Consider the following 23,801-nt stretch of genomic DNA (forward strand, 5'->3'; position numbering starts at 1 on the left):
CACCATGGAGTCAGGGAATATTTCCAAAATAATTGAGCATAGGGGCGCCTGGGTGGCGCAGTCGGTTAAGCGTCCGACTTCAGCCAGGTCACGATCTCGCGGTCCGTGAATTCGAGCCCCGCGTCGGGCTCTGGGCTGATGGCTCAGAGCTGGAGCCTGCTTCCAATTCTGTGTCTCCCTCTCTCTCTGCCCCTCCCCCGTTCATGCTCTGTCTCTCTCTGTCCCAAAAATAAATAAACGTTGAAAAAAAAAATAATTGAGCATAAGCACCCCATCAATCTAGATATAGGTAGTTCCCATCACCCTGGAAACTCCCTCAGGTTCCCCTGCACAAAGGGTGATCTTGCTTCTATCCTCCCTCACCACCATTTCTGGCACTTTGTTACCTGTGTGTACAGGAACCCCACTGTGTGCACTCAATGGGGAGCAAGAGCAGATGGCCCTAGAAGCAGACGCTGGCACAGAGACAAAACGATGAAAGGTAGATTAGGCAACAATAGGAAGGACAAAGTGGAGGGGACATGATGCGCAGGGAAAGCATGCAGGTAGATCTGACACCTTCTTAAAATGTATATACAAACACGATTGTCTGTCACCGTGCACAGTCCTCTTCAATTTCAAAAAAGTTGTCCTATAAGGCAAAGAGATTTTGGTTTATTCCCCTGTGATCTTATGTTTTCCTACATGCATTCTGTCTTCTGTAGTTTATCTGTGGCCTCAGATGAACACTTTAGTGTGTGGCTGCATCTGTGAGATTATGTGTAATAGAAAATGATTGTCTTCAGATCTAGGTCTCTGAATGTACACATTCTCATAATTATCTTTTCTTTCATTGTGTGATAGCGCCCGAATTCTAATAGAAAAACGAGGGACATTGTCTTATTTTTTAAAACAGTGATTCCCACTCCCTGGGCTGAGTTGTTAACAGTCTTAGTTTAATGAACTCCCGTGACCATCTTTTTTGGAGGATCATTGTGTGGCGATATCTTAATTGAAACTGTGAGAAAGGTGAGGGGACACTTCCCAGAGAGTTTGCAGATGCTTTCTGCACTGAATGTCTTCTTTTCTCTTGTTCTTGGAAACAAATGTTATCCCTGTTTTTACAGATACCACAGCTGAGGCTCTGTGTAGGTCCCACTGAGAACTGGTATTAGGGCTGAGACAGCAGGAACACAGGCAAAGCGTCATAATATTGTGAGAGAAGTTTGAGGAGATGCAAAGCTGTAGTCAGGGTGATGACAGGGGTCCAGTAGTGGTGGCATATGGCCAGCCCTGAATTGTAGGATGACTCAGCTGATCTAGACTCTGTATCCACTTTTAGTCTCACTGAGGGATATGAACTTGGACATACAGTATTTTCATAAGACCAAGTTAAACTCCCCATATCTCCAGGGCTCTTTCCCCCCCACAAATACCAGAAGCTTCAGGAAAATCCAGGGAGACAACAATCTTTTTAGATGATTACCTGTGTGCACTTTGGCAACACAGTGACATTTTGGAGATGAACGGTTCATTGTGCACTGAGAGCGATCCCACATAGCAGCTCCATATGGACCTCACACTCCCTGCTCAGGCTGTGGCCAGGAATGACCTCCAACTGCATCTCACTGACCCCAACACCCTCCCCTCTGCACCTCCTCAAACTCTGCTTACTGTGCTCAACTTCCCTTCTATTCCTGTATGATTCAAGGTTCCCCCGTTTTTGCCCTGGATCCTTCACTGGTGTTTCCATTTTGGTGATTACAAGGTCTGAATCATTTAATGAATGTCCCTCTTTCACACAGGACACCTGATGCTCTAAAAGTTAGGCAACCCAACACATTGTGTCTCCAACATACGCCCCAGTACTGCTGCTACGTCTGCTTTTGTGTAAAAAATCCTCTTTCATTTGACAAGAGAAACGTATAGCTCACTGTATTACAGGGACATGACACTGCCCATTGTATGTATGTCCTGAGAAACTTGAGATATGCTACAGTGTCCTCAGGCAGTTTGTAGTTGGATTGCCAAGACTCACAACTATCTCTACATCATTGACACAAAGTCAATCATGAAGAAGATGAATATACACTCATCCAGTTCAGGTCATCTTAACAAATAGAGTAGGTGGAGGAGGGGGATGTGGCCTATAGCCCATGACTGGTGGTGAAGGGTGGTCCATGGGGTACAGCCTGCAAGGCAATCCTGGGAAAGGACCAGGACTCTTGCATACAAAATAGCCTGCGGAAAAGAAATAAGAGGTATGTTCATAGGACAGAACAGAGCACCAACACCAGCAAAAAGCAGAAACCCAAAGCAGCAGTGCTCATATCCTACTAGCTTCCCCACCACCAGGTTCCAAGAGGGCAGCATCAGTGCCAAAATCTCTACCCACACTTTGGGTTCCACTTACAGCTTTGGGGTGGGAAGAGGATGTGATTGGGGTAAACTAATGTCCCCACGTGTCTGGAAACGTAGGAACAGGAAGGGCCCTTTCCTAGAAGATTTATAGTCTGAATACTAAATTAACGAAATAGCATATTCCAAATAGGAAGGCAACTATGTCCAGGATCACACTCCACCCTTCATCCCCTCCACCACAGAGGCTGTTTATTGTGTTGTGAAGAACTACAGAATGAGAAGGAATGAAAATCCCAGTGTACACACATGGAATCATAGCCCTCGTGGCTCAAAGTTCTGTCTCTAAGCCCCTGCCTGTGCCCAAACTACTGTCCCAACGATGGGGTCTCCTTCTCTCTGGAAGTGCTATCCATGGGCACAGAGACATATGGGGAGACGGGGATCCTGAGGGCCTGTAGAGGCCCTGGGAAAGCATGCTCTTAGAGAAACAGGCAGCCTATACATGTTAGTTGGCCTATACATGTTAGTTAGGTTCAGCTAATTTATTTGAATTCAGAGGTACTTCTCAGCTTAAGTACAGTATATTTGACAGGGTAATTGTGTTCTCTGGAAAAATGAGCTGAAATTCTAAAAGACAAAATTAACACAAATGCACTTTGATGTCTGGTGTAAGTTTCCATGTTTTAGCTGTACCTGTGACACAGGACACGAGAGAACGTGCTCATGTGAACACAAGTGAAGGACACCGTGGGGACTTGCCACACAGGTAATTTTGGATTTTTTTCTCTTCACAACTTAAGTATCAGTGCATGTTTTCTATGACAAATATGCCACCTCTTATAGTTCAGAGTATTTGTTACCAGGGCACACATGAGGGGATTCTGGACAGCATGTTTACCCAAATGCTGATGGGTATGAAGTTTACTTTGTCTAAGACCATTCTAAATGACACATACAAAAATGTAAGTTGGAGTGAAGGCAGTTCGCATTTTGAAATTGTAAGGATACCCACAGATTTTTCTGACCATGTTAAAACCCTCAATAGAAGGAAACAGGAGAGGAAGAAACAGCAAGAGCAATGATTCCACATTGAGGAGATCCACAAAGAATGAGGCAATGTAGGAGACTTCCAAGTGGAATGTGGTGTCATCATCCTTGATTTATTCCAGGAATACATTGGAAAAGCCCTATGATCCCCACCTTTAGGCACGCTTAGCTGCTCAAGTTACCACAAACAGATGCCAGCTGGAAAACAGGGAAGCCCATAGACTCGGCGGTAAAGGTTTTGCATTTGGGAAAAAAACAAAAACAACAGACAGACCATACTTCACACAAACCAGAGACAATGGCAAGAGAGTGTCCTGTACAGAAAGATGTGGCTGTCCGTAAAGACTTAGAACTGAAAATGGCCACAGCATTTACTTTGTGCTTCTCGGCAGTTTTGGCAGAGCCAGTGTCGATGTCACTCTTGGTTGTGACATCTACTTCTGGACCTGCAAAAAATCCTGGAAGGGATGGAGGTTTATTCTGATTTGAGTCCACTGTTTGGAGATCAAAAACAAAAGACCCTCCCCTGATACTTCCGACAACTTAAACTCTTTGCCCCAGTGAGATCCCAAATTACATGCACAGGGTGTCCCATATGCCTCCAGTGATCCCCAAGAAGAACTTGAAGAACCATCCCTTATGACATGATGAAGACTCATAAAAGCCCTGATTCAGATGTATTCATCACTCATCGAACAACTATGGATGGCTGGGGGCACAACTAGATGCACATACGTTATGTTGTGCCTCATGCCTCACAGATCCCAGCACGTGGACTGTGTACAGGGCATTTCTGCTGAAACGCTATGTCTAGTTTTCTGCATACAGCCCCATTCCTTCTCTAAAAGAGACGCCTGTACCAACCCATGGTGAGGGAAAGGACAAAGATGAGATCCTGAGCAACTTGAGGAATGTGGTAATGGCAGCAGACACATTCCCCTTGCATCACAATGGTCTGTGGTACCACCTCTGCACCTTGGCCCAAGACCTAACAGCAACAAAAATAAGGTGAGTGTGTTTTACAAGTCAACTCCTAGTGCTCAGATCATCTTACCAAGTGTTGCAGGTGGAGGGGTTCCGGGTGGCCCCAGGGCCACCAAGGTTCAGGAGGTGGATGTGCCTAATAGTCCATGGGGGTGGGGCATGCAGAATCATCCAGTTAACGGAGGAAGTCCCCAGGATCCAGACTGCCCTGCAGAACAGAAGTGACAGCCACATACATATGCCAGACAAGAGAACCAATACCAACAGCAGCTGTAACCCAGAGAAGAGTGTGTCAGCACCTGCCACCTTCTCTGCCACCAGGATCCAAGAGAGTAGCATCAGTACCTGAAAACTCTGTCCCTGCCACTGGATAGCACCTACAGCTTGGGGTAGTAGATGCAAGAGGTTAACCTACTGCCACCACACATCACTGCCCACGTCTGTGGAAGAAAATGGCAATGGTCCTGTCCTAACGGGTTAACAGAAGTAATTACAGATTAATGAAGTAGCATTCTCCAGACAGGCGGCCATTGATGTCCAGGTTCACCCTGCATCCCTCCTCTACGCCAACTCCAGATGCTCTGCTTTTGCTATATTAAGAACACACAAAAAATGAGTGGGAATACACGGCTCATATTCTGCTCATGGAATCACAGCCACTCCTGGCAAAACGTTCTGCAGCCGGACCCTCTCTATGCCTCCTCTGCTCTTCTCCCTGAGAAAGGAGTCTTCCCTCTTGAAGTGTTGTCAAAGGCCTCTGAGACCTCTGGGGAGTGGAGGATGCCTCGAATCCTGCAGGGGAATGAGAGTCTTCTGTGAAGAACGAGTTACTTGTGGTGAATGTCTACAAAGCTCAGATGTGTTCATCTTAATTCATAGGGAATTCTGACTTTAAGCATACTACAGGACACAGAGTAATTATGTGCAACAGAAAAAAAGAAGGAGAAATTCACATAACAGATTTCATGCAAGTGTTTTGGTACAAAACTCCTGGTATGCGTCATGAAACTGTATGAGCTCTAACAGTGACTGGGGACACAACCAAAAACTGCTCATAGAAACACAATTGAAGGACACAGTGTTCAAACTATTTTTACCTAAGGTATAGGTGGAGAATTCCAGGCAAGTCATTTACCAACAAAGACAGGAAGGTGATGACTGATGACACTGGCTTTATCTAGGACCACTCTAAATGGCACAGGGCACAAAATATAAAGTTGGAGTCATGATGTCGTTTCTAACAGGTTCATCTCCTAGCCAGAATCAAGAAAGAAAGACACAGCAACCACACTCTTCCCACAGAGGTGAGGTCTGGAAGGGGTCACCCAGGCCAGGAGACTTCTGTTTGGAGTGTGCAGTCATCCTCCTCTCGTTATTTCTTGAAACTCACGGAAAAACCTTAAGGTACTCAGTCTCTAAGCGCTTTTGGCTTCTAAACTTACCACAGAAAGCTGACAGACTAAAAATTGAGAAGCCTGTGGGCTCCTGGGTTATGGGTATGCGTTTTGAAAACAAAGAAGAAATAGACATATCACACAACACGCAAAACAAGACAAGGCTAGGTGAGCGTGCTGTACATAAAGATGAGGGTTTCCCAAAAGAGTTACAACTGAGAATGGCTCCGGCATTTACCTTGCCTTTGTCTGCATTCTTGGTACAGCCAGAGCCGCTGTAACTCACAGAGGTTTCAGCAGTTTCTCGATTTACTAAAGGCCCTAGAAGGGACAGAGGTTTATTCTGCTTTCAGGGGACTGGACATAATGAAAACAATCCCTCAACTCATTCCTCAAATATCTTAAACTTTTCCCTACAGTCAGGTCCCTGACCAGAGGCAGACGGTATCCCACATGCCTCAGGTGACCCCCAAGGATAAGGGAGAGAACCATCCCCTCACCTTGATAAAGACCTCACGGTGCTCTAGTTCATGTTGTTTCATAATTAATCACATAACTGTGGACAGGCCAGGCACAACTAGCAATTTAGAATTTATCAGTAAAACAGTTTTCTCAGTATACATCATGGGAAATCACGATTTTATTACAGATAAAGAATTAATATGAGGATGCTTGGATTCAGCATCTGACTCTTAATTTTGGCTCAGGTCACGATCTCACAGCTTGTGAATTCAAGCCCAGCGTTGGGTTCCTCACTGACAGTGTGGAACCTGCTTGGCATTCTGTCTCTTCCTCTCTCAAAATAAATAAACTTAAAAAAAAAAGATTAACATTGAGAACACTGGTTTGGTGTATATCCTCAATGAGCCCTCAAGAAGCGTGCATTTCTTCAGACTTCAGGCAAATTGTTCAATCTCTCAGCTTATCTACAAGCTGCCTTCCACATGAGAGCAATTAGTATATAACTAAAGACTAATTTTACACTATAGAGAAAAGGAAAACTGTGAGAAGTTAGCAGCGAAGCTGCAGAGTTATACTGATACCATCAGAGGACTAAGCTAAGCTTTATGGAACTTGAGTGGACGGATGTAGGGCTACAGTTCCCAAAAACAAACAAAAATAAAGACCATTAAAACTAGTGAATAAATGACCTTCTCCTCAAATAAACTAAAGTCTTCACATTGAGTCTGGGTGGGAAGAAGGATGAGGCCCATATCCTGTCATCCTTTCCAGGCTCTTTAGACAGGGGGATGCTAGAGGAGGTGGGAGGGTCACTGGTAGAGGAGGGGCATGAGCTCCACCAGTCTCAGGGACAAGTGCCTCACTGTCTGCGGCAGCAGAGGAGAACACCCTTCTGTCACCCCTTCAGACCACCTGCTGTCCTTAGTGCTTGTGATTCTTTCCAGACCACACAATGATCATCCACAGGAACAAGCTGCACAGCAGAAGTTAGATTGCGGCACATCACAACATGCCTCTTACCTCTCCTCGGAGGGTTCTGCTTCTCTGGTCTTGCAGCCATTGGTTTCTGCCTCGTGTATCCCTCAGGCAGCCTCTTTGCTTTCATCCCGTCCAGTCTTGGATACAGAAAAATAATGGACTTCTATAAGAGTTGCAACACCACGTCGTCTACTAGACAACTAACAGTGCAGGTGTCATCCCTGGAAACACCCATCAAAACGCAAGTCAAATGACCACACCTGTATTTCAAGTAAGCGACCTCCCTGCCCTGCTCCGCCATCTCCCTGTCCCAGATCTGAGTCTTGATCTGGGGGAGAAAAAACACATCCACCTTCAGTGGGAAGGTGGTGCCACACTGTGCACCAAAGAAAGAGGAGGAAACAAGAAAACACTTACCTAGTTGTCCTGAGCATTCATCTCGTGAACTGCAAGCGGAAAAAGCCAACAAGGAAAAGCCCGTGGTTAGGGATTCCAAGGGCCACTACACTCACCCGCGTGAGGTGCTAAGGGTTCAGTATGTCAGGTAGAACTCAGGTTACCTGGTATCTAAAGGTGAGCTCTGCCTGCTGCAGCTGTTCCCGTGTTTGTTCAATTTGTTGCCTGTGAGTTACAATTGCTCTTGTCAGATAAGGCCCAATATTGGGTATGATTTTAAATAAGCTGCCCACGTTCCCACCAACCTCATATCTGTCCCCTGATACAATTTATTCTTACACATGAAACACTTTGCCCATGATTATCAATGTACAGTAGGATCAAAGCTATTGTCACATCTTTTCCTTACTCATTATCCCATGCCTGTAGGGTTCAGAGTTCATAGAATTCCTTCCCATTTTCAATCTTTCTCTAACTCATCATGTGACAAGTGTCTTTTATCATAAAGATCTATTCTTCTATAACTTATATCCTCACCATGTTTCCCAGGGTTGCAAAGACGAGGGCCATGAAATGGCACTACCACGTTGATGGGTATGATTCATTGTACGACACACTGCTTTCCTACAGATGACGACAATTGACACCACCCCCGAGGAATGTTAGCATGGACAAAGTTTCCACACAGTCTGGTCACTACTTGAGATCTGCAAATGTTTAGAAACTTTATTTTATTCTTTCTAAAACTTACCTTTTTTATCTGTTAATACTCTATGCATATGTTGACTTTAAACTTTTCAAAAAGATTAAAAACCAAAAAATGAACAGCGGTTTCATGAGCTCCTGGTAATTACTAGCTGAACTCACTTGTACTTGTTTATTTCTTCTGTAGCTATTTTCTTTTTTTTCCCTAATGTCTATTTATTTTTGAGACAGAGAGAGAGAGAGAGCACATGCATGAGCGGGGGAGGGACAGAGAGAGATGTAACAGAATCTGAAACAGGCTCCAGGCTCTGGCCTGTCAGCACAGAGCCTGACACGGGGCTCGAACTCACGGACTGTGAAATTATGACCTGAGCTGAAGTTGGACGCTTAAACGACTGAGCCACCCGGGCGCCCCTTCTGTAGCTACTTTCAAATTTTACCTGCAGCTGCTAGCTGATTCTTCTTTGCCGCCAGTTCACAGTGTCATTTTCAGCTTCCTAAGATGGGAAAGTTACATACACAGTCAGGACCAAGGTCCAGAGGTTCTCCCTTTTTACCTCCCAGCACTCTTGAAGGCCTATGCAAATATCCCTTCCCCCACTTCTCCCATAAATGCACACACTGACAACCCAATCAGAGAATTGAAGTGAACACCCCATTTAAGTTCAAGAAAATTCAACTTCTGTCTGCTGCCACGTCTCTACTATTGGAACTGTCTTTCTAGTTCTCGTTTCCTCTCCTTTATCATAAAGTCATCAAATAACATTGTACTTTGTGCCTTCCCAGAGTTGGTCTTTTGTTTGATATGGCGAAGACTCATTTCATCAGTGAGTGAAAAACCGTATCTGACCAACTGTACCCATTAGGATGAATCAAGGGATCATCACTAGTCTTACACCTCCATGGGGAGCCCTGATTCTCAGTCCAAAAGTTGTACCATGACACAGGCAATCACCTGAAAGACGACCTTCCAGAATATGGTTTCACTAACATTGCAGCTCACTCCCAGACATCGCTAGCGTTCAGGACTGCAACCCCTGCCTCCACCTTGAAAAGGCCAATCTTAGAACAACCTCATCTCCTGACGTACAACCTGATATGAACTGTCACACAGTCTGGGTTTACTTCCAGGAAAGAGATGTCAGGTGGAAAACTCTCAACTTCATGGAGCCAAATCTACTTTAACAAGACTCATTCCATTGATAGTGAAGGCAGCAGAAGGCAATGCTTGGCAAGGCTGGGTTGCTGTGTTGCCCTCAGACCATTTTCTTTGTGGTGTTGACTGAGATGGTTTCAACTTGACACTTGATGTACTCAAGAATCACATGCAAAATTGAAAATCTCTTAGCAAATGACACAAAAGCACTAGACAGAGAAAGGCACATGCATTTACTTCTGGCCTCTCAGGCAGTCCTTGGGCAAATGCTTGCTGGAGTGGTTGTAATGTAGTGGCTCTGTTGTAAGGGGTTGAAGATAGAGAGGTGGTCAGGGTGCTGTACCCACTCACAGAAAGAGCTTACGAGTTAACAAAAACAAGATGCCAGTGAGACAGAGCAAGCCCTAACCCCAGCTGTGGGAAGGACGAACATAAAGGTGAGTCTCCAGGGAAGAGAAGACTTCCCTTTCCAACACGAGTGAGGGACTCTAAAGTCCCCCATCTCCTCCTGAGAACAAAAGGAAATACTGTACAAAGGAGGAAACATGTGACTGAATGCACCAAGTATCTGACAACCCCACAAAGACACACAAGACCAAGATGGAGAAGAAGGAAGCCCAGGACGAAGCCAGCCTGGCAGTTGGACCCAAACTCCCTAGGACTCATCATTGATGTGGGGTGCATACACTTGAATGGCAAAGAAGCTGAACAACTTTATGGGCACAGACTTAGAAGTAAAGAAGTGTACTTCAGGGGAGGCCAGCAAAGATGAGCCCTAGTGAAGCTGCGGGCTTTGGCCAAGACTCAGAAGAGTTACACTTGAAAAATCAGGGGACAGGAAACGACTTTCTTAGGGATTGGGCCTGCAGTGAGCAATCTCACTGGCAGAATGGATGCAGGGATCCAGTACTGCTGGTACCCCTACCCACTTTCCAGAAAGCAACTTCCATTGTTTCTGCAGCAAGAGAATTCAATTTTTTCCCCACACATTTTTGACCCATGTCTGGTCCTGAACAAAAATGACCTAATTGCTGGGTGACAAAACAGTGTGATGCGATTGAAACCTATAGGACAGTGTAGGTGGATCCAGAGTGGATCCAGGTATTAACGTTATTAATGATGGCACCTTCCCTCTTCTGCCCCCAAAACATGACACAATGTGTGGCAAGCACTTAGGACAGAAAGGAAAATGCAGGTTACATTACAGAAAGCAAGGTAGGAAGGGAAGGTCCAATTCTACTGAATGCATTGGGCAAAAATACTCTGGACCCAGTTCCAAAAGAAATACAATTATCTCTACTGGCTGCCATGTTCTCCCATACAATACGGTCCTTGTGACAGTTCTCACATGAACATCTTTTCTAAAATTTTTTTAACGTTTATTCATTTTTTGATAGAGACAGAGTGCGAGTTGGGTAGGGCCAGAGGAAGATACAGAATCGAAAGCAAGCTCCAGGCTCTGAACTGTCAACACAGAGCCCGACATGGGGCTTGAACTCATGGACCGTGAGATCATGACCTGAGCCGAATTTGGACGTTCCACCGACTGAGCCACCCAAGCGCCCCCCTTACTTTTTTGTAGGCACTTTTCTTCGTTCATAGAATTCTTCTAGGTTATGTGCTTTCTCCTTCAGCTGTTTGACTTTTGCTTCCTTTGTGGCTTTCACAGACCTCAATGCATCACACTTGTCTACCAGGGCGTTTTTATTTTCTGGGAAAAAAAAAGGGGGTGTTTTCTTGATAAACGGGCACATGACCTGAGTCTTGATTTTGGTGAGACAGAAAAAAGGCAAGAACCATGAAGGCATGAAAGTATTCTTTCCCTTACCAATTCAAAGTCATTGCCATCATATGGGGATTTCTCCCCAACAGAAAATATAACTTCTAGTTGACAGTTATTGGACCTCAAGGCTCTTAGCTATGCATCCTCGAATTCAACATTTGCATCATGTGGTTAAGGCAGATGTGAGGAAAGACTTTCACGGAAAACTGATCACACAACAATTTGTACCTCACACACCAAGATCGTGCATTGCAATCAAAAAACACCTTGAGGCATGAATATAACTAGAAGACAAAGATGATGGAATATAGTTAATGTCTAACAACTCATGGCTTTCTTAGTGGTGTATGTATGTATGTATGTATGTATACCTGTTTATCCCCCAATTCACGTTGAAAATTTACTATTCAGCATTCAGAAAGAAAGAGACTATTGAGCACCTGGGTAGCTCAGTCAGTTGAGCATTAGTCTCTTGATTTTGGGTAAGGTCATTTTTCTAGGATCATGTGATCCAGACCTGTGTTGGGCTCCACACTGAGTGTGAATCCTGCTTAAGGTTCTCTCTCTTTCCCCCTGCCCCTCTCCCCCACTTGCATGCTCCCTCACTAAAATTAAAAAAAATCATAAAGCATAATTTAAACATATTTTTTTAAAGGGAAAGGTTCATACACTATGGCTATAACCCTTTCTCTCTCAACTATATTTGGGTATTTTCTACATATCGTGGAGGGCAGAGTTGAATGATGTGATAATTACCTAGTTGTGAAAATAAAAGATAACTCCTAGTCCTTGAAATAGCAAAACTCATCTTGGCGGTCCTAGTAAAATTCCAGCTCATTGGTCAGAAAGAGTTTTGATGGGGGGTGGGAGGGAGGGGAGGGTGGGTGATGGGTATTGAGGAGGGCACCTTTTGGGATGAGCACTGGGTGTTGTATGGAAACCAATTTGACAATAAATTTCATGTATTGAAAAAAAAAAAAAAAAGAAAGGGTTTTGGCTCCCAGAGGCCCACTGTCTACTGTGGTAAATGGCAGGCAAATATGCTGTGCTCACTTCACCCAATGAAAAAAAGCCTCCAAAGCCAAATTACGGTAAAACTCAGCAGCCGACTCTTACCACTTCCTGTTTCTTCACACTTCTTTCTCTCTCTCTGAGTTTGCCAAGTAGCAAGTGCCCTTTGAACGGTGTCATTTAAAACTTCATTAAAGTGGGTGGCTGGGGGGCTCAGTCAGTTAAGCATCTGACTTCAGCTCAGGTCGTCATCTCATGGTTTGTGAGTTTGAGCCCTGTGTCGGACTCTGTGCTGACAGCTCAGAGCCTGAGGCCTGCTTCGGATTCTGTGTCTCCGTCTCTCTCTGCCCCTCCCCTGCTCATGCTGTGTCTCTCTCTCTCTAAAATAAGTAAACATAAATAATTTTATGTTTACTTGTACTCAACAAGTACAAAAAGAGATCATACCGTGCATAGTTTCAGACCCCAATGCTATGAAACTTGAAATCAACCACAAGAAAAAATTTGTGAAGATAACAAATACTTGTAGACTAAAGAACATCCTACTGAACAATGAATGGTGGAATCTAAGCTGCTGCAGCCACTCTGGAAAACAGTATGGAGGCTCCTCAAAAGCTAAAAAGAGAACTATCCTATGACACAGCAATTTCAATACTAGGCATTTATCTAAGGGATACAGGTGTGCTGTTTTGAAGGGACACTTGCACCCCCATGATTATAGCACCAGTATCAACAATAGCCAAAGTATGGAAAAAGCCCAAATGTCCATTGATGGATGAATGGATAAAGAAAATGTAGTGTGTGTGTGTGTGTGTGTGTGTGTGTGTGTGTGTGTGTGTGTGAGACATGGAGAATTACTCAGCAATCAAAAAGAATGAAATCTTGCCATTTGCAACTACATGGGTGGAACTAGAGGGTATTATGCTAAGTAAAATTAGTAGTCAGAGAAAGACAAATATCATATGACTTCACTCATAGGAGGACTTTAAGAGATAAAACAGATGAACATACGATGGAAGGGAAACAAAAATAATATAAAAACGGAGGTGTACAAAGGAAGCGCACACATAAATATAGAGAACAAACAGTGGGTTACTGGAGGGGTTGTGGGGGGATGGATTAAATGGGTAAGGGATACTGAGGAATCTACTCATGAAATAACTGTTGAACTATACGGTAACTAATTTGGATGTAAGTTGTAAATAATAAAAACTAAAATAAAAAAAAAAGAATAAATGGGTGAACCAAAAAGTTAAAGGAAAATTAAAAAGTACATGGAAGCTAATAAAACTGATAACGCCACAGTCCAAAAGCTCTGGGATGCAGCAAAGATAGTCATAAGAGGAAGTTTAGCAATCCAGGCCTTCCTAAAGTGGGAAGAAAAGTCTCAGATACACACCTAAGCTTATACCTTAAAGTAATGGAAAAGAGATCATCAAATAAAAACCAAATCCAGCAGAAGACAAGAAATGATAAAGATTACAGCAAAACTCAATGCTTTCAAAACTGAAAATAAAAACAAAAACAAACAACAACTCCCTATCCCCCCCCCCACACACACACACAAACAGAAGAGATCAATGTAACCAGAAGCTGGTTCTTTGAAATAATTAATAAAATTGATAAACCACCAGCCAGTTGGATCAAAAAGAATAAGTAAAGGACCCAAATAAATAAAATCAAGAATGAAAGAGGAGAGATCACAACCAACACAGCAGAAATACAAACAAGAATAAGAGAACATTATCAGCAATTATATACCAAAAAAATGGGCAATCTGGAAGAAATGGACAAAATCCTAGGAATACACAAACTATGAAAACTGAAAGAGGAAGAAATAGAAAATTTGAACAGAACCGTAACCAAAAAGAATTGAATTAGTAATCAAAAATCTCCCAAAAAACAAGAGCCCAGGGCCAGATGGCTCTCCAGGAGAGTTCTACCAACCATTTAAGAAGGGTAACATCTATTTCCTTGAAGCTGCCCCAAAAATAGAAATGGAGGAAAACATCCAAACTCTTCCTATGAGTCGGCATTACCTGGATTCCAAACTAGACAAAGATCCCACTAAAAAGGATAAGTATAGACCAATTTTCATGATGAACATTGAGGCAAAAATCTTCCACAAGATTTTAGCCAACCAGATCCAAAGATACATTTAAACTTTATTCACCACGACCAAGTGGGATTTATACCTGGAATGCAAGGCTGGATCCATATCCACAAAATAATCAATGTGATTCATCACATCAATAAAAGAAGGGACAAGAACCACATGATGCACTCAATAGATGCAGAGAAAGCATTTGGCAAAATACAGCATCCTTTCTTGATAAAAGAATTCCACCCAAACCTGCTAAAATGATCCATGAATTCAGCAAAGTGGCAGGATATAAAATCAATGCACAGAAATTAATTACATTATTGCATTTAATTTAATTAATTGCATTATTTGCATTAATTTAATTAATTACATTCTTGCATTTCTCTTCAAACAAAGAAGTAACAGAAAGAGAAATCACAGAATCGATCCCGTTTACAATTGCACCAAAACCCATAAAATACCTAGGAATAAATCTAACCAAAGAGGTGAAAAATCTATACACTGAAATCTATAGAAAGATTATGAAAGAAAATGAAGATGACAAAAACACAAAAACAAAAAACATTCCATGCGCCTGGATAGGAAGAACAACTATTGTCAAAATGTCAATAGTACCCAAAGCAATCTACATATTCAACGCAATGCCTATTGAAATAACACCAGCATTCTCCACAGAGTTATAACAAACAATCCTTCAATTTGTATGGAACCAGAAAAGATCCCGAATAGCCAAAGCAATCTTGAAAAAGAAAACCTAAGTAGGAGGTATCACAATCCTGGACTTCCAGCTGTATTACAAAGCTGTAATCATCAAGACAGTACGGTCCTGGCACAAGAACAGACACTCAGATCAATGGAACAGAACAGGAACACAGAATTGGACCCACAGATGTATGGCCAGCTAATTTTTGACCAAAAGAAAGAAGATCCAATGGAATAAAGACAGTCTCCTCAGCAAGTGTGCTGGGAAAACTGGACAGTGATATGCAGAAGAATGAGCCTGGACCACTTTCTTACACAAAAGACACTCAAAACGGATGAAAGACCTAAATGTAAGATAGGCAGCCATCAAAATCCTCAAGGGGGAAATCAAGTAAAACCCCCTTAATGTTGGCGTCCACAACTTCTTACTCAACATGTCTCCAGAGGCAAGGGAAACAAAAGCAAATCTGAACTATTAGGACCTCATCAAAATAAAAAGCTTCTGCACAGAGAAGCAAACAATCAGCAAAACTAAAAGGCAACCAATAGAATGGGAGAAGATATTTGCAAACAACATATGAGATAAAGGAGTAGTATTCAAAATCTATAAACAGCATACCAAACTCAACACCCAAAAAAACCAAGTAATCCAGTGAAGAAATGGGCAAAGAAATGAGCAAACATTCCTCCAAGGAAGACATCCAGATGGCCATCTGACACATGAAAAAATGCTCAAAATCACTCATCATCAGGAAAATACAAATGAAAACCATAATGAAACTCCCCTTCACCCCTGTGAGAATGGCTAACATTAACAACGCAGGCAACAACAGATGTTTGCGAGGAAATGGAGAAAGAGGAACTCTTGCACTGCTGGTGCACTGGTGCACTGGCTGGCACGGCTGGTGCAGCCACTCTGGAAAACAGTATGTAGGTTCCTCAAAAAATGAAAAAGAGAACTGTTCGACAACCCAGCAGGTGCACTAGTAGGTATTTATGCAAGGGATACAGATATGCTATTTCAAAGGGACACGTGAAACCCAAAGTTTATAGCAGTACTATCAACAATAGCTAAAGTATGGAAAAAGCCCAAATGTCCATCAATGGATGAATGGATAAAGACGTGGTATAAATACATACATGTATACATAGTATGTATATGTATATGTGTGTGTGTGTGTATACACATACATACACACAATGGAATATTACTTAGCCATCAAAAAGAATAAAATCTTGCCATTTGAAACTACATGGATGGAGAGCCCCCTGGGACCTAACACTAACCGTAGCCATAACCCTAACCATAACCCTCACCCTATACTTAATCCTATCTAGCACATGAAATGTAAACCAGATCCACAGCCGCACATGTGCCCTCACTTCAGCCCTCCATGGAATTAACAACATTGGTGTCACTTCAGCCTTAGTGACTTCCCTGTACCGAACCCTTACCCTAGGTAAGTGTTTACCCCATGGGGACCCAATTCCAAAGTCTGACAAGAGCACGCACATGTGTTCGAGAATTGGTGCAACAATACTCGGCATGGACTGTGGACATCACCATATCGTTTGCAAAGTGTGATTGCAGCTGCACAACAGGATTCCTGAGGCCTATTCCAAGGGTGGCCCAAACATCTCCCTGCCCTTGTATCCTGAGAACTGATACTGACCGGTATGCTCCCTTATGCACTCCACGCAGCCCTTCAGGGAGACAACTGCACTGTTGTGGGTTCAGTACCTGGAGCTTCATTGGACCTAAACCTAACCCTAACCATAACCCTAAACATAACACTCAACTTACACCTAACCCTGTCTCTAACTGAACCCTATACTTTACTCCCAACTTCGCTAAGGCCCTCAACACAGCCCTGGAGGGAGATCATGGGAATGGAGTGGCTTGGGCCTTGTCGACTTCGTTGGACTGAACCGTAACCCTAGCCAAGGCTTTCTCCCCATGGGGACCCAATTCTAAAATCTGACAACAGCACCCACAAGGGTTCGAATATTGGTGCAACAATACTCAGCATGGAACGTGGAACATAACAATGTCATTTCAAAAGCGCGACTACAACTGCACAAGAGGATTCCTGAGCCTAACCGAAGGGCGGCCCATACATTTGCCTGGCCTTGGAACCCAAAGACTAATCCTAACAGGCACCCTCCTTTGTGTCCTACACTCAGCCCTTCAGGGAGACAATTGTTCTGCTGTGCGTTCAGTGCCTGGAGCTTGCTGGGTTAGGACCTAACCCTAACCCTAATCGTAACCCTAATCATAAACATCAACCTACACTGAACCCTATCTCTAACCCAAACACTACACGTGACCCACACACTTGCATGGGCACTCAATTCAGCCCTCCAGCGAGATCACGAGACTGGAGCCTCTTCAGCCGTGGCCACACCACTGGAATGAACTCTAACCCTAGCTAAGGCTCTGTACCCATTGGGACCCAATTCCAATATCTGACAACAGCTCGCACACTGGTTCAAGAATTGGTCCAGAAATAGTTGACATAGAACTTGGAACCTCACCATGTCACTTCCAAAGCACGACTGCAGCTGCACAGCGGGAATCCTGAGGCCTACCCAAACGGTGCCCCATACATTTGTTTGGTCTTGGAACCCAAATACGAAGACTGACGGGCACCCTTCCTTGTGTACTACACTCAGCTCTTCAGGTTGACACCTGCTGTTTGGGGTCTGTGTCTGGAGTCTCGTGGGACCTACACCTAAACCTAACAGTAACCCTAACCATAAATGTCACCGTACACCAAACCCTATCTATATCATTAAGTCTACACCAGACCCACAGCTGCACATGTTCCCTGACTTCAGAGCTCCATGGAATTCACAACACTGGAGTCGCTTCGGCCCTGGGGACATTGCTGGACCAAACCCTAAACTTATCTAAGTGTCTCTCCCCATGGGGAACCAAGTCCAAAATCTGACAAGAGTACACACAAGGTTCGAAAATATGTGTAGAAATACTTGGCATGGAATGTGTATCATCACCATGTTATTTGCAAAGCGCACGACAGGATTTCTGAGGCCTATTCGAAGGGTGGCCAATACATCTCTGCCTTTGGATCCTAAGGAATGATACTACCGGCACCCTCCCTTGTGTACTCCACTCAGCATTTGGGGATACAACTGCTGTGCTGTGGGGTCAGTGCCTGGAGCCTCTGGGGACCTAACCAAAACACTAACTGTAACCTAACCATAACGCTCACACTACAACTAACCCTATCTATCACACTAACTCTAAACCAGATCCACAGCCAAGTGTGTTCCTAATTTCAGCCCTCCATGGATTTCACAACAATGGTGTCGCTTCATTCATGGCGACGTCCCAGGACTGAACCATAACCCTAGCTAAGGCTCTATCCCATGGTGCCCAAATCCAAATCTGACAAGAGCATGCACACGGGTTTGAGAATCAGTGCAGAAATACCCGGCATGGAAAGTGGAACATCACAATGTCATTTCCAAGTACGAGTGCAGTTGCACGAGAGGATTCCTGAGGCCTATGGGAAGGGTGGCCCATACATTTGTCTGGCCTTGGACACAAAGACTAATACTGACTGGCACGCTCCCTTGAGCACTCCACTAAGCCCTTCATGGAGACAAATACATTGCTGTGCGTTCAGAGCCTGGAGCTTCCAGGGACCTAACCGTAACCCTAACCTTACCCTTAACCATTACCCTCACCCTACACCTACCCCTATATCTAACCCTACCCTACATTAAACCACACCCTCATATGTGCCCTCACTTCAGACCTCGAGGGAGATCATGAAACTGGACTTGCTTCAGCCCTGGCGACTTCCCTGGATTAAACCCTAATGCTACCTAAGGCTCTCTCCCAATGGGGACCCAATTCCGAAGTCTGACAACAGTACGCACACGGGTTCGAGAATCAGTGCAGAAATACTTGGCATGGAACGTGGAACATCACAATGTCATTTCCAAAGCGTGACTGCAGCTGCATGAGACGCTTCGTGAGTCCTACCTGAAGGGTGGCACATACATTTGTCTGGCCTTGGAAGTCAAAGGCTAATCCTGACTGGAACCCTCCTTTGTGTACTCAGCCCTTCGAGTTAACACCAGCTCTACTGTGGGAACAGTGTATGGAGTCTTCTGGGACCTAAACCTAACCCTAATCCTAAACATAATCCTCACCCTACACCTAATCCTATCAATCTCAATAAGCTACACCAGACCTTAGCCACGCACGTACCCTCACTTCAGCCCCCCATGGAACTCACAACACTGTTAGTGCTTCTGTCCTGGTGAAGTCCCTGGACCGAAACCTAACCCTAACTGAGGCTCTGTCCCCATGGGGACCCAATTCCAAAGTCTGACAAGAGCACGCACGGGTTTGAGTATATGTGCAGAAATACTCGACATGGAACGTGGAACTTCACTATGTCATTTTCAAAGAGGAACTGCAGCTGAACGAGGGGATTCCTGAGGCCTATGTGAGGCTTGCCCAATATTTGTTTGCCATTGGAACCCGAAACTAATCCTGACTGGCACCTTCCCTTGTGTACTCCACTCAGCCCAACGGGGAGACAACTGCTCTGCTGTGGGGTAAGTGCCTAGAGCCTCCTGGGACCTAACCCTAGCCCTAACGTAACCCTAAGCATAACCCTCACCCTACACCTAACCCTAACAGTAACCCAAATCCTACACTTGACCCGAACTGTTGCATGGGCCCTCAATTCAGTCCTCGAGGGAGATCACAAAACTGGAGTCGATTCGCTTCTGCTAACTTCCCTGGACCTAACCCAAACAGTAGGTAAGGCTCTCTCCCCGTCGGGACCCAATTCCAAGTCTGACACCAGCATGCACACGGTTTCGAGAATCAGTACAGAAATACTCAACATGGAATGTGGAACATCACTATCTCATTTCAAAAGCGTGACTGCAGCTGCACAAGACGAATCCTGAGGCCTACCCGAAGGGTGGCCCTTACATTTGTCTGGCCTTGGAACCCAAAGACTTGTCCTGACTGACACCCTCCTTTGGGGACACCACTCACCTCTTCGTGGAGACAACACCACTGTTGTGGGTTCAGTGCCTAGAGTCTCCTGAGACCTAACCCTAACCCTAATCATAACCCCAACCATAACCTTCACCCTACACCTAACCCAATCTAGCACACTAACTCTAAACCAGATTCACAGCCGCGCATATGCCCTCACTTCAGTCCTCCGTGGAATTCAAAACACTGGTGTCGCTTCGGAATTGGCGAGTTCCCTGTACTGAACCCTGACCCTAGCTAAGTGTCTATCCCCATGGGGACTAATTTCCAAAGTCTGACAACAGCACAAACACGGGATTGAGAATCGGTGCATAAATACTAGGCATGGAACATAGAACATCACCATGTCATATGCAAAGCATGACAGCAGCTTCACGAGAAGAATCCTGAGGCCTATCTGAAGGGTGGCCCATATATTTATCTAAAGTTGGAACCCAAAGACTAATCCTGACCAGCACCCTCCATTGTGTACTCCACTACTCCCTTCAGGTAAACAACTGTTCTCATGTGGATCAGTGCCTGGAACCTGATGGGACGTAACCCTAACCCTAACCGTAAACCTAAACATAAACCTAATGCTACACCTAAACGATCTCTAACCATAACCCACACTTGACCCACGCCCTTGAACAGACCCTCAAGATAGCCCTCGGGGAAGACCACAAAACTGGAGTCGCTGCAGCCCTGGTGACTTCCCTGAACTGAACCCTAACCCTAGCTAAGGCACTCTCCCCATTGGGACTCAATTCCAAAGCCTGACAACAGCACGCACATGGGTTCGAGAATCGGTGCAGAAATACTCAGCATGGAACATAGAACATCACCATGTCATCTGCAAAGCGCAACAGCAGCTGCAAGAGAGGATTCCTGAGGCCTACCCGAAGGGTGGGCCAGATGTTGGTCTGGTTTTGGAACCCAAGACTAATGCTAACCAACACCCTCTCTTCTATACTGCACTAAGGCCTTCAGGGAGACAACTACTCTGCTGTAGAGTCACTGCCTTCAGTCATCTGGGACCTAACCCCAACAGTGACCCGAAACATAACCCTCACCCTAAACCTAACCATATCTAGCACACTAACTCTACAGCAGACTCACAGCCACACAAGTTCCCTCACATCAGCTCTCCACTGAAAGCAAACAGTGGTGTTGTTTCAGCCCTGGCGACATCCCTGGATGGAACCCTTAACCTAGCTAAGGCTCTTACCCATGGGCACACAAAACCAAAGTCTGACAACACCATGCGCCTGGGGTCCAGAAGCAGTGCAGGATCATTCAGGATAGAACCTGGAATCTCAGCATGTCGTTTCTCAGGCCCAGCTGAGGCTGCCCGAAAGGATTGCTGAGGCCTACACGACCAACGGCACATACAGTTGTCTGGAATTGGAACGGAAAGAGTAAACCTGACCGGCATCCTCCCATGTGCCCTCAACTCAGACCTTCGGGAAGACAACTGCACTGCTGTGGACTCAGCGCCAGGAGCCTCCTAGGACCTAACCCTACCCCTAACCAGAACCCTCAACAGAAACCAAAACCTATGTCGAAACCTAATGCTACACTTGACCCGCACCGTCACATGGGCCCTCACTTCAGCCATTGAGGGAGATCAGGATACTTGAGTCGCTTTGCACTTGGTGACATCCCTGGACTAAACCCTAACCCTAGCTAGGGCTCTCTCCCCGTGGGGACCCAATACTAAAGTCTCGCAACACCACGTGCCTGGGGTCCAGAAGCGATGTAGGGTCACTCGGTATAGAACCTGGAACATCACCAAGTCATTTCCAAGGTCCGACTACACCACATTGCTGTGGGTTCAGTGCCTGGAGCCTCTTGGGATCTAACCGTAACCCTAACCCCAACCAGAACCGCCAACCAAAACCTAACCCAGTCTCGAACCCTAACCATACACTTGACCAGTACCATCACACGGGCCTTCATTTCAGCCCTCGAGGGAGATCACAAGACGGGAGTTGCTTCAGTCCTGGTGACGTTCCTGGACCGAACTATAACCCTAGCTAAGGCTCTCTCCCATGGGGACCCAATACCAAAATCTGACAATACCACGTGCCTGGGGTACAGAAGCCATGCAGGGTACTCCACATAGAACCTGGAACATCACCAGTTGTTTCCAAGGCTGGGCTTCAGGTGCTCGAAAGTATTCCTGAGGCCTAACCGACCAGTGGCCCATAGAGTTGTCTGGCGTTGGAACCCAAAGACAAATCCTGACCGGCACTCTCCCTTGTGCCCTCAACTCAGCCCTTCGGGGAGACAAGTGCATTGCTATGGGTTCAGCGCCTTGAACCTCCTTGGAACAAACCCCGAACCCTACTCCTAACCCTAATCAGAAACCTCAACCGAAACCGAAACCTAACTCGAACCCAAACCCTACAATTGATCCACATCGTTGTATTGGCCCACACTTCAGACCTCAAGGGAGATGACGAGACTGGCTTTGTTTGGAGCTGGTAATGTCACTGGACGGAAACCTAAACCTAGATAAGGCTCTCTTGCCGTTGGACCCAATAACAAGATATGACAACACCACATGCCTGGGGAACACAAGCAGTGCAGCATCACTCCGCATAGAATCTGTAATATACTATGCCTTTTTGAAGGACCGGTTGAAGCTCCAGAGAGATTTCCAGAGGCCTAACCCACTAGTGGCCTATACAGTTGTCTAGCCTTGGACTCAAAGACTAATGCTAATCAACATCCTCAATTGTGCCTTCAAATTAGACTTTGGGGAAACAACTTCACTGCTCTGGGTTCAGCACCAGGTGTCTCCTGGAACATAACCCTAAACCTATCCCTAAACCTAACTAGGACCCTCCACCGAATCCTAAAGCTATCTCAACCCTAACCCTACACTTGACACGCAATGTCGCATGGGTCCTCAATTCAGCCCTTGAGGGAGATCACGAGACTAGAGTTGCTTCAGCCCTGGCGACGACTCTGTAACAACCCATAACCCTACTTAAGGCTCTCTACCCATGGGGACGCAATAGCAAAGTCTGACAACACCACGCCCTGGGGAAAAGAAGAGGTGCAGGATCACTCAGCATAGAACCTGGAACATCAACATGTTATTTCCAAAACTGGCTACAGCTAGCTGAGATGATTCCTGAGGCCTACCAGACCACTCTCCCATAGTGTTGTCTGGGTTGGAACCAAAATATTAAACCTGACAGGCACCCGACCTTGGAACCTCAACTCAGCCCTTCGGGGAGACAAGTGCAATAATGTGGGTTCAGCTTCTGCAGTGTCCTAGGAACTAATCCTAAATACTAACCCTAACCCTAACACAAATCCTAACCTTAATCCTAGCCCTAAATCTGATCCCTAACACAAACCATGGCACTAACCCTATCCTAACCCCAATACCAACTGCAACCATAATACTAACCCTAAAGCCTACACCATAACCCTGAACCCAAACTCCAAATCCTAACCCAAATCCTAACTGTGACCATAAACTTAAACCCTACACCTGAACACTAAACTCTAACCCTAATCCCTAAACTATAAATCCTAAACAATAATCCTAAACCAAACACTGACACTGACCCTAACCCTAAATCCTGACCAATAACACCTAACCCCAAAAACCTAACCCTTACCCCAAACCCTAAAGGCTAAACTGTAAACAATAAATCCTAAATCCTAACACATATCCCATGACCCTGACACTACCC

At 45.0% G+C, this 23,801-nt stretch overlaps 1 long non-coding RNA gene across 20 annotated transcripts in view; it reads right to left on the reverse strand.

Annotated features, from left to right (window-relative positions):
* Positions 1-914: 914 nt before the first annotated feature.
* The window catches only part of LOC111559277, a 65,801-nt gene continuing 42,914 nt past the window's right edge, over positions 915-23,801 (reverse strand). For 12 of the 20 annotated variants that reach the window (XR_006593719.1, XR_006593718.1, XR_006593720.1 and 9 more), the window contains 9 exons: positions 11,035-11,173; positions 8,747-8,803; positions 8,139-8,308; positions 7,766-7,826; positions 7,623-7,651; positions 7,466-7,533; positions 7,248-7,342; positions 4,442-4,579; positions 3,475-3,845 (listed from right to left, as the gene is read on the reverse strand). This is a non-coding gene — a long non-coding RNA (uncharacterized LOC111559277). The other 8 variants (XR_006593723.1, XR_006593722.1, XR_006593724.1 and 5 more) reach the window with 8 other exon arrangements.

The sequence above is a fragment of the Felis catus genome, unplaced genomic scaffold (genome assembly GCF_018350175.1).
Source record: "Felis catus isolate Fca126 unplaced genomic scaffold, F.catus_Fca126_mat1.0 Un_scaffold_57, whole genome shotgun sequence".
NCBI lineage: Eukaryota > Metazoa > Chordata > Mammalia > Carnivora > Felidae > Felis > Felis catus.